Below are 7634 nucleotides of genomic sequence, written 5' to 3'. Positions count from 1 at the left end.
TCACCCACTGCCGTTCTCTGCGCCAGTGCTGTTGGCCGTGAAGGCTTGGGCGCTGTTGGGCCTGCTGGCTGATGAGTGATGGGTGAGGATGATGAGAGTGGGGGCCTCACTCACAGCCGATAACCTTAGAGGCCCGGGGGAGACGCATTGGGTAGGACACCCAAGGGGCACCGAGGGTGCTCAAAACGCAAAGTCTCAGCAAGCAAGAGGCTCATGGTGGCGCAGAGCAGCAGATCTTCCACTCGGTGAGGGAGTCCTGAGACGCTCCATGGGACCTGCCTCATCAAGGCGTGGGCTCCTGAGTGCACGTGCAATGTCCCTCTCGCCCTGGGGTCTCCCTCATGTACGTGCTGTTCCTTGCTTATCGGGTGAGGGTGTGATGTATCGCGGTGTCCTGTGGCATCTCTGGTCACAGCACAGAGCGGGAAACCAACACCCCCCTGAGGCAAGGCATGGACACAGGAGACCCTCGCCAGCTGTCCTTGCAGAGTGCCAGGGAGAGCAGCAGCCAAGCCTCAGTTCTCCAGGGCTGCGACGGGGGTCCCACAAAGGGGCCTTCTCCAGGACTGCTGTAACCCACCACCTTTCTCCAGGGTGTCTGCCTGTTGCAGAGGTCAGACTGGTCAATGAGGGGGCAGGGAGCACATAGGGACACCCCCCCCCCCTTAAATCCCGCAAGTCCTGGATAGTGTCGCTCATCTCTACAACTCCCTGCGGGTAGGAATTAGGTACCTGTATTTACTGGTATGGTAGGGAGGGAGAATTCCAGGACTTTCACTTTCATTCTAGCTCCTACCAAAATAGGAGTCACTCCGTGGCAGCAGAGGTAAGGAACAAGGGGTCTCTAGCACTTGCTGAGCATAGCTGTCCCAGCTGTGACCACCACCAGGCCCACAGAAATTTTACCGTCTGACCTCCATGAGCCCCACCTTGGCTGCTGGCCACCGCGGTGCAGTGAAGTCCCCCGACATTAGTGGCATCTCAGGCCGCCTCCTGTTTGCCAGGAGACTGTCCCAGGGCACAGTCACCCTAGAGAAAGGCCACAGGCCCCTCTGAGAGAGTGGCAGGGCATCTATAACATGCAAGGATGCGTTTCAAAATTTGTGGGGAAATGAGGCTAAAAGAGTGCAAAAAATGTTGAAATCCACACAACCTTCCAAAATTTCGTGGAAATGCATGTTGCACACGGATTTCCATTTTCTTTGCACGAATGTACACTTACCTTTTAGTTCCATTTCTCCATGAACTTTTGAAGTCTCCTCTTGTAGCTGGGAGAGCGTGTAAGGCCTTCTCTCAAGGAGATCAGCTCCTACTTAGTCAAGAAGCTGCGTAGTCATCAAGTGACCCAAGTCTGAAACTCGATTCGTTTCTATAACTCCACATTGTATCTACTGAGGTAGGAACTTTGTCTTCAAAACCTAAGTGGCTTAAAAAAATGTTTTATGTATTTATTTGAAAGGCAGAATGTCAGAGATAGAGGGAGGGAGGGTGGTGGGAAGGGAGGGAGAGAGATCTCCATCTGCTGGTTTACTCCCCACATGGCTATCACAGCTGGGGTTGTGCCAGGCAGAAGCCAGGAGCCTGGAACTCCATCCAGGTCTCCCACATGAGTGGCAGAGCCCAAGAACTCTTTCCCAGGCACATTAGCAGAGAGCTGGATCAGAAGTGGAGCAGCCAGGACTTGAACTGGCTCCCATATGGGATGCCGGCATCACAGGCAGTGGCTTAACCCACTGTGCCACAGCGCCAGCCCCCTAAGGTATTTTTTAAATAAAATCAATGTATTGAGGTATATCTCATATACAGTAAAATGCACAAATAGCAATGTGCTGTTCTGTGAGCTGTGACAAAGGCACCCCTTGGGGTCACTACCACAGCCAATGTGCAGAGCAGAGGGACCCTCCCGCCCCCACTGCACTCCCACCCCCCACAGCAGCACCTGCACACTCACTTTCCATTCACACTGTCTGTCCTCAGACTGCTGCTTGCGTGCTGTTCCCTGTCAGTCCTCATTGGCACATGACGTCCATCCGTACTGTATGGGCATCAACAGTCTGTAGTTTCTCAGCGCTGAGTCGTATCTGACCACTCCTCCCCGTGTGTGTCCGTGTTCCTGGACATGGGGAAAGAAGCCACCAGGAGCGTCTGTGAGCATTTGGTGGACACAGGCTTCTATTTCTTCTGAAGAAACACTGGACAAAGAGTGAAACTGAGGGTCTGTGGCATGCGTGCACTTTGCTAGAAATTGCCAATGTGCCAATGAAGTCGTGTGGTTTGACATCGCCCCAGAGAGGGGTTAGGGCTACCTGAGACAGGGGCGGTCTACCTTTTCTGGTACCTGTGCAGCAGCCCCCACTCGCAGCCTTAGCCCCCACCCCCAGCCTTACAACAACGCCCTCTAACCTGCAGCAGCCCAGGTGGGTGTCTGCTCCTGGCACGCAGCATTTGACACACCTGAGTCAGGCCCGTGCAGAGAAGCACAGTGTCATCCTGGACCACAGCAGGGCGCACAGACCTGAGCTTTGTCCCATCCCCTGCTCTCCCCTGCTCCCTCCCTCCTGGAAGCTGAGCGCACATTCCACCCCCCACCCTGCCCTGTCCTGGTCAGCCTAGCCTATGTCCCATCTCCTTGCTTAACTGCTTGGTTCCTGGATGTAGGATCTTTGATTTGTTCTGATGCCCGTGAAGGCACAGCTGATGGTGGGATCCATGTGTTTTTCCCTGGTGCAGGAGAGAAGCTCTCCTGTGTGCCCAGCTGAGCCAGGCAGGCAGTCTCAGGCCAGTGCATGCCCTGTGCCTGGGCATGGAGGTGACTCCCTGCTGTGCAGTGCCCAGGGAGTGGCTGGGAGTGCCCTGAGAGAAGCTCCACCAGTCTCTGGGGCTCAGCTCCACCAGAGGCAGGGACTGCCCAGGAGGAAAGACTGCTGACCTCATCACACAGAAGGGGACCAAGGGTCTCCCAACAGGCAGAACGCACCTCCCTCCACAGACCCCAGCTGGAGCCCTGTGGTGCTGGGTGCCCTCAGTGGTGAGGATTGGCCCAGGAATAGGCCAGTTTTCACCTCCTCGGGGAACGAAGACAGGAAGGGACAGCCACCAGTTAGCGCAGGAGCTGCCTTGATAAGGAGGGACAGAGACAATGGCAGGCTGGACAGTGGCCACTTTCGCTGGAGACCAAGAGCTGGGGAAGACTTCAGCGAGTTCTTGCAGGGGACCTGGGTCTCTCCTAACACTGCTCAGCAGCATTCACCGCTCCCCCAGGGAAGATGGCCTTTGCAGCATTGTAGACCCAGAAACTGAGACCCAGAGAGGCTATCTGCCCATGATTGCACAACAGGGAAGGAGCTAAGCAGAGCAGATCAATTTGGCCCCTAAATCTGTGCCAGTCCTGTCCCAGAAAGGAAGCCAGCCAGGAGTTAGAGGAGGGGGCCATGTGTCCTGCAACTGGCCAGGGCTGACCAGAGCTAGGTGGGCAAAAAGCACCATCTCCTCTGGCCCCTTTGCCCCTACCCTGTTGGCCACAGACACAGAGCTATGACCCCAAAAGCAAGTGGACTGAGCCCACCACAGTGCCTGCCCCACCCAGGACAACAGCACTTCCTGCACTCCAAGGTGGACAGCACGAGGACACCCATGACACCCACTGGGAGATCTGTTCCTTCCTCCATGGCATTTGGGGCAGTGCCCTGGCTGCCCACCTAACCCCCCTGCCCTTCAACCAGGACGCCCCAGCAAGCAGCGGAGCAGCGTCCTGCAGACCTCAGCCCTCATCGAGGCTGCCACACGATGGTTCTGCTCTCTGAACTGAGCTCTGGGGACCGTCCTCTCCCCAGGGCACCCTCTGTCCCAGCACAGCCCCCTCCTTCATCACCCCCACATCGTAGTCTGAACTTTGGGATGTCCAGCTCTCATGGCCAGTGCCCCAGTGCCGGGTGGGGGCTGTCGCTGCTGGACCTGGACAGGAGAGCGGGAGCTATGCACCCTCTGCTCTCACGAGCCAGACGGACATCACGCAGAAGGAACAACAGACAGACAAGCATGGAGGAGAAGACTGGGACCACCATGCTCATCTGTGTTGGCCTCACACAGCCAGCACAAGCCCCTCAGAGGATGGCTCGGGGCCAGGAACAAGCAAGCAAGGTGTCTAGAGATTTCCTGCCAGGCCATAGGTTGGCTGTCCTCCGATCTCTCATGTTTTGGAAAAATACATGGCCCCGTTCAGTGTTGTCAGAGCTGAAAACCTACGTGGTGACCGTCCTGGCAGAAAAGGGCATGGCACTTGCCAAACACACCTGAGGGAGTCGGATCAAAGCATTGTAGGTACTTGCCTTCTGGACCGAGGGGAGCAAAAGGAACCTCCTGCTGCACTCCGTGGACTAGGGCAGTGTTGGAGCCATGGTTGGCCAAGTGCTGCCCCCTGGTGGTCGGGACCACTAAGCTGGATCTGAAGCCTTGGGGTAAGGGGGTGGGTCTGGGAAGCATCCTTCAGGCCAACCCCCCACCAGATGACAAGAGCTTCAGAAAACCCACAACAGGGTTTTTAATGTTTTGCTCTTTGTACGAAACAAAAGAAACAGAAGTTGCCTGCGGCAAGTTCATTCTACCTTCTAAATCCCGTAACTCACCCGTTAGTCAACTCCGCAGCGATAGACTTTTGCTACGGTTTGTAATCTGCGACCTGCTGTGATCACCTAGCAGTCACAGAATCGGAAGGGCAGGCTCAGTGCTTGGTTTATGATCAACCAAGTGCAGCGGTTCCTTCCCCCCAGCCACCAGCAAGCGATGGGAGGGGACTTTCCAGTGCAGGCATTTCTGTGCTGAGAACCAGAAATGAGCGAGACCAAGTGCATCCACTTCCAAAACAACCCTTCCTTAAGAAGAATCAACTCCATGAGCTAGATGTTCTTGGTTTCATTCTTTTTTTGTGCCATGCTTAAAAAAAAAAATCCATTCTTGGTCTTCTCAGCACTGCCACCATGAGGAGTATTTCTGCCCGAGAGACCTGTGATGGATTTAACCACCCACCCATCCCCCACCCCCCAGAGGGAAACGTGCTTTCCATGGCCTGGCCCTCTCCCACTTGGTTAATGCTCCCAGTTATTTCCCGTGGCGCGTGGTGCCAGTCTGGTCAGCCATGCAGCAGGTGCTTCCAGGGTTGGGTGAGGAGCCCCAGTCCATCCACCGCCATCCAGGGCCATCAGACCCCCAGATGCCGCAGGGCAGACAATGAAAGGCAGCGAGTAAAGGGAAGACAGAGCTCCCTGGGGCAGAGCTGGCTGTGACCTGAAACGCTGGGGGCTGTCCCTGCCCTGAGCTCCTCTGCGTTTCCCTCCCAAGGCTTTAGGAAGTGACTGCCCCTGTCACTCTGACCTTGAAGCCAGGAGCTGGGGTGCCGTGGTACCACCCAAAGCTGTGCATGATCCAACAGTGAAAATGTGCATTCTTTTCCACTTGGCCATTCAAATATGATTAATACATGGTCTGGAAAGGAGAAAGAGGCCCTCTGTGGGGCCACCATGAAGGTAGCAAGGGAGATGAGCTAGCAGTACCCAGGACCCACCTCAGAGCACCTTGGGGTGCTACCAACAACACCAGTGGTACAGCCAGCATGCCAGGGTGCCGCGGTCCCCTCTGTACAAGTCTCCCTCGGTGTATGACTCTCTCCTGGAAATGGGTCCCAGAATGAAGAATGAGCCCAGATCAGAGGCCCTGGTTGAGCGGTCAGCTCAGAGGCCAGCCGACTCAGCTGGAGAGCTTGCAGGATTCTCCATTCCCAGTAAGGATAGAAGTGATGCAAGCCAACCCCTCACTCTACTCATCTGCCGATCAGCCAATAGCTATAAAAACTGCTCAAAATAGGAGAAACTTCTGCTATGGACATCAAACCAGCGGCAAGGGGACGAAGAATTACCACGTCTGGGACGACTGTTCCTCTGAGGCTGGAAGGGAGGCAGAGAAACTTGGAGACTCTGTAGGTCAGTACACAAAAATCAGGGGCCAGGGCCCCCAAGAGTAGCAGCCATCGTGGGAAGAAGAGGATAGGCATCAGATCGAGATTGCCGCCGGTGCCACGGCTCAATAGGCTAATCCTCCGCCTAGCAGCCCCAGCACACTGGGTTCTAGTCCCCGTCGGGGCGCCGGATTCTGTCCTGGTTGTCCCTCTTCCAGACCAGCTCTCTGCTATGCCCCGGGAGTGCAGTGGAGGATGGCCCAAGTGCTTGGGCCCTGCACCCCATGGGAGACCAGGAGAAGCACCTGGCTCCTGGCTTCGGATCAGCGTGGTGCGCCGGCTGCAGAGCGCCAGCCGCGGCGGCCATTGGAAGGTGAACCAACGGCAAAGGAATACCTTTTTCTCTGTCTGTCTCTCTGTCACACTGTCCACTCTGCCTGTAAAAAAAAAAAAAGAAAGAAACAGAAAAAAAGAAAAAAAAGAGATTGCCTTATTGCCTTCTTGCCTTCCATGAGAAAACAAGAATATTGGCCCTCAAAGGGAGCATACAGCCTGGCACCAGCTACCAGGATGACCCAGGAGATCTCAAACAATGAATAGAATTTTTAAAAACTTGTATGCCAGAAACTATTAAAAAGTTATCCTATGCTTCAAAGTATTCCTATAAAAACTTTTGCATATTCAACATACAACTCGCAACACAAGATAACCAGGCATTCAGGAAGGTAAATGAACGCTAGCAAACACAACATTCAATAGAAACAGACCCACACAACCCCAGGCAGTGAAGACAGTGCATCCCATGTTCATGGAACAGGAGGGCCTGGTTTGAGTCCCAGTTACTTTTACTTATGTATCTATTTATTTGAAAGTCAGAGTTACACAGAGAAGGAGAGACAGAGGGAGAGAGAGAGGTTTTCTATCTGCTGGTTCACTCTCTAATTTGCCACAATGGCTGCAGCTGTGCCAATCCGAAGCCATGAGCCAGGAGCTTCCTCTGGTTCTTCCCACATGGGTTAAGGGGCCCAAGGACTTGGGCCATCTTCTACTGCTTTCCCAGGCCATAGCAGAGAGCTGGCTCGGAAGTGAAGCAGCCAGGACTTGAACCAGTGCCCATATAGGATGCCAGCCCTACAGGCAGTGGCTTTACCCACTACACCACAGCACCAGCCCCTCCAACTGTAATCTGGTGACAGCTGGCATCTCAGTGTTGGGAAGAGGGCTGCAGGTCAGCAAGGGGGAGGTGAGGGTGAGGCCTGGGGGGCTGGCCTAAGGCTTCCCTGTGGATTCGTGCTTAGCTCAGCGTGCAGGGGACAGAGAGGCAAATCGCAGAAGGCACCCAAGTGGGGCAAGCACGCACGCGCACACACACACACATGTATTTCCCAGCTCTGCCACTGAGAGGCTGGGAGCAGCGACACCCAGCACCAGATCACGGGTTCTAATCTCAGTTTCCAGTAAAAGGAGACACGGCTCTGGGAGAAAGGGCTGACTCTCCGGCATGGCAGCCAGGCCAGCAGCAAACCCCCGGCTCTCTCCGTGGTTCCAGGAGCAGGCCAGGGACACGCCGAGCAGCGCGGGGTGACTGAAGGACCTTCCCAGCACGAGGTTTCGGAGAAGGTTCATCGAGCAGGAGCAGAGTGACCATGGATGGGCTGGGCGGTGCAGGCTCCTGCCGGCCTCA

General features: G+C 55.2%; 1 long non-coding RNA gene across 1 annotated transcript in view; it reads right to left on the bottom strand.

Moving 5' to 3' along the window:
- Nucleotides 1-499: 499 nt before the first annotated feature.
- The window catches only part of LOC133769353 (uncharacterized), an 18989-nt gene continuing 11854 nt past the window's right edge, over nucleotides 500-7634 (bottom strand). Inside the window, exons 3-5 of the long non-coding RNA XR_009867196.1 lie at nucleotides 1952-2113; nucleotides 1223-1418; nucleotides 500-602 (exon numbers count right to left, since the gene is read on the bottom strand). This is a non-coding gene — a long non-coding RNA (uncharacterized LOC133769353). The remainder of the gene's footprint in view (nucleotides 603-1222; nucleotides 1419-1951; nucleotides 2114-7634) is intronic.

The sequence above is a fragment of the Lepus europaeus genome, chromosome 11, assembly GCF_033115175.1.
Source record: "Lepus europaeus isolate LE1 chromosome 11, mLepTim1.pri, whole genome shotgun sequence".
In the NCBI taxonomy this organism is placed as follows: Eukaryota; Metazoa; Chordata; class Mammalia; order Lagomorpha; family Leporidae; genus Lepus; species Lepus europaeus.
The sequence above is the reverse complement of the archived record's forward strand: the minus strand, read 5'-3'. Positions and strand labels throughout refer to the sequence as shown.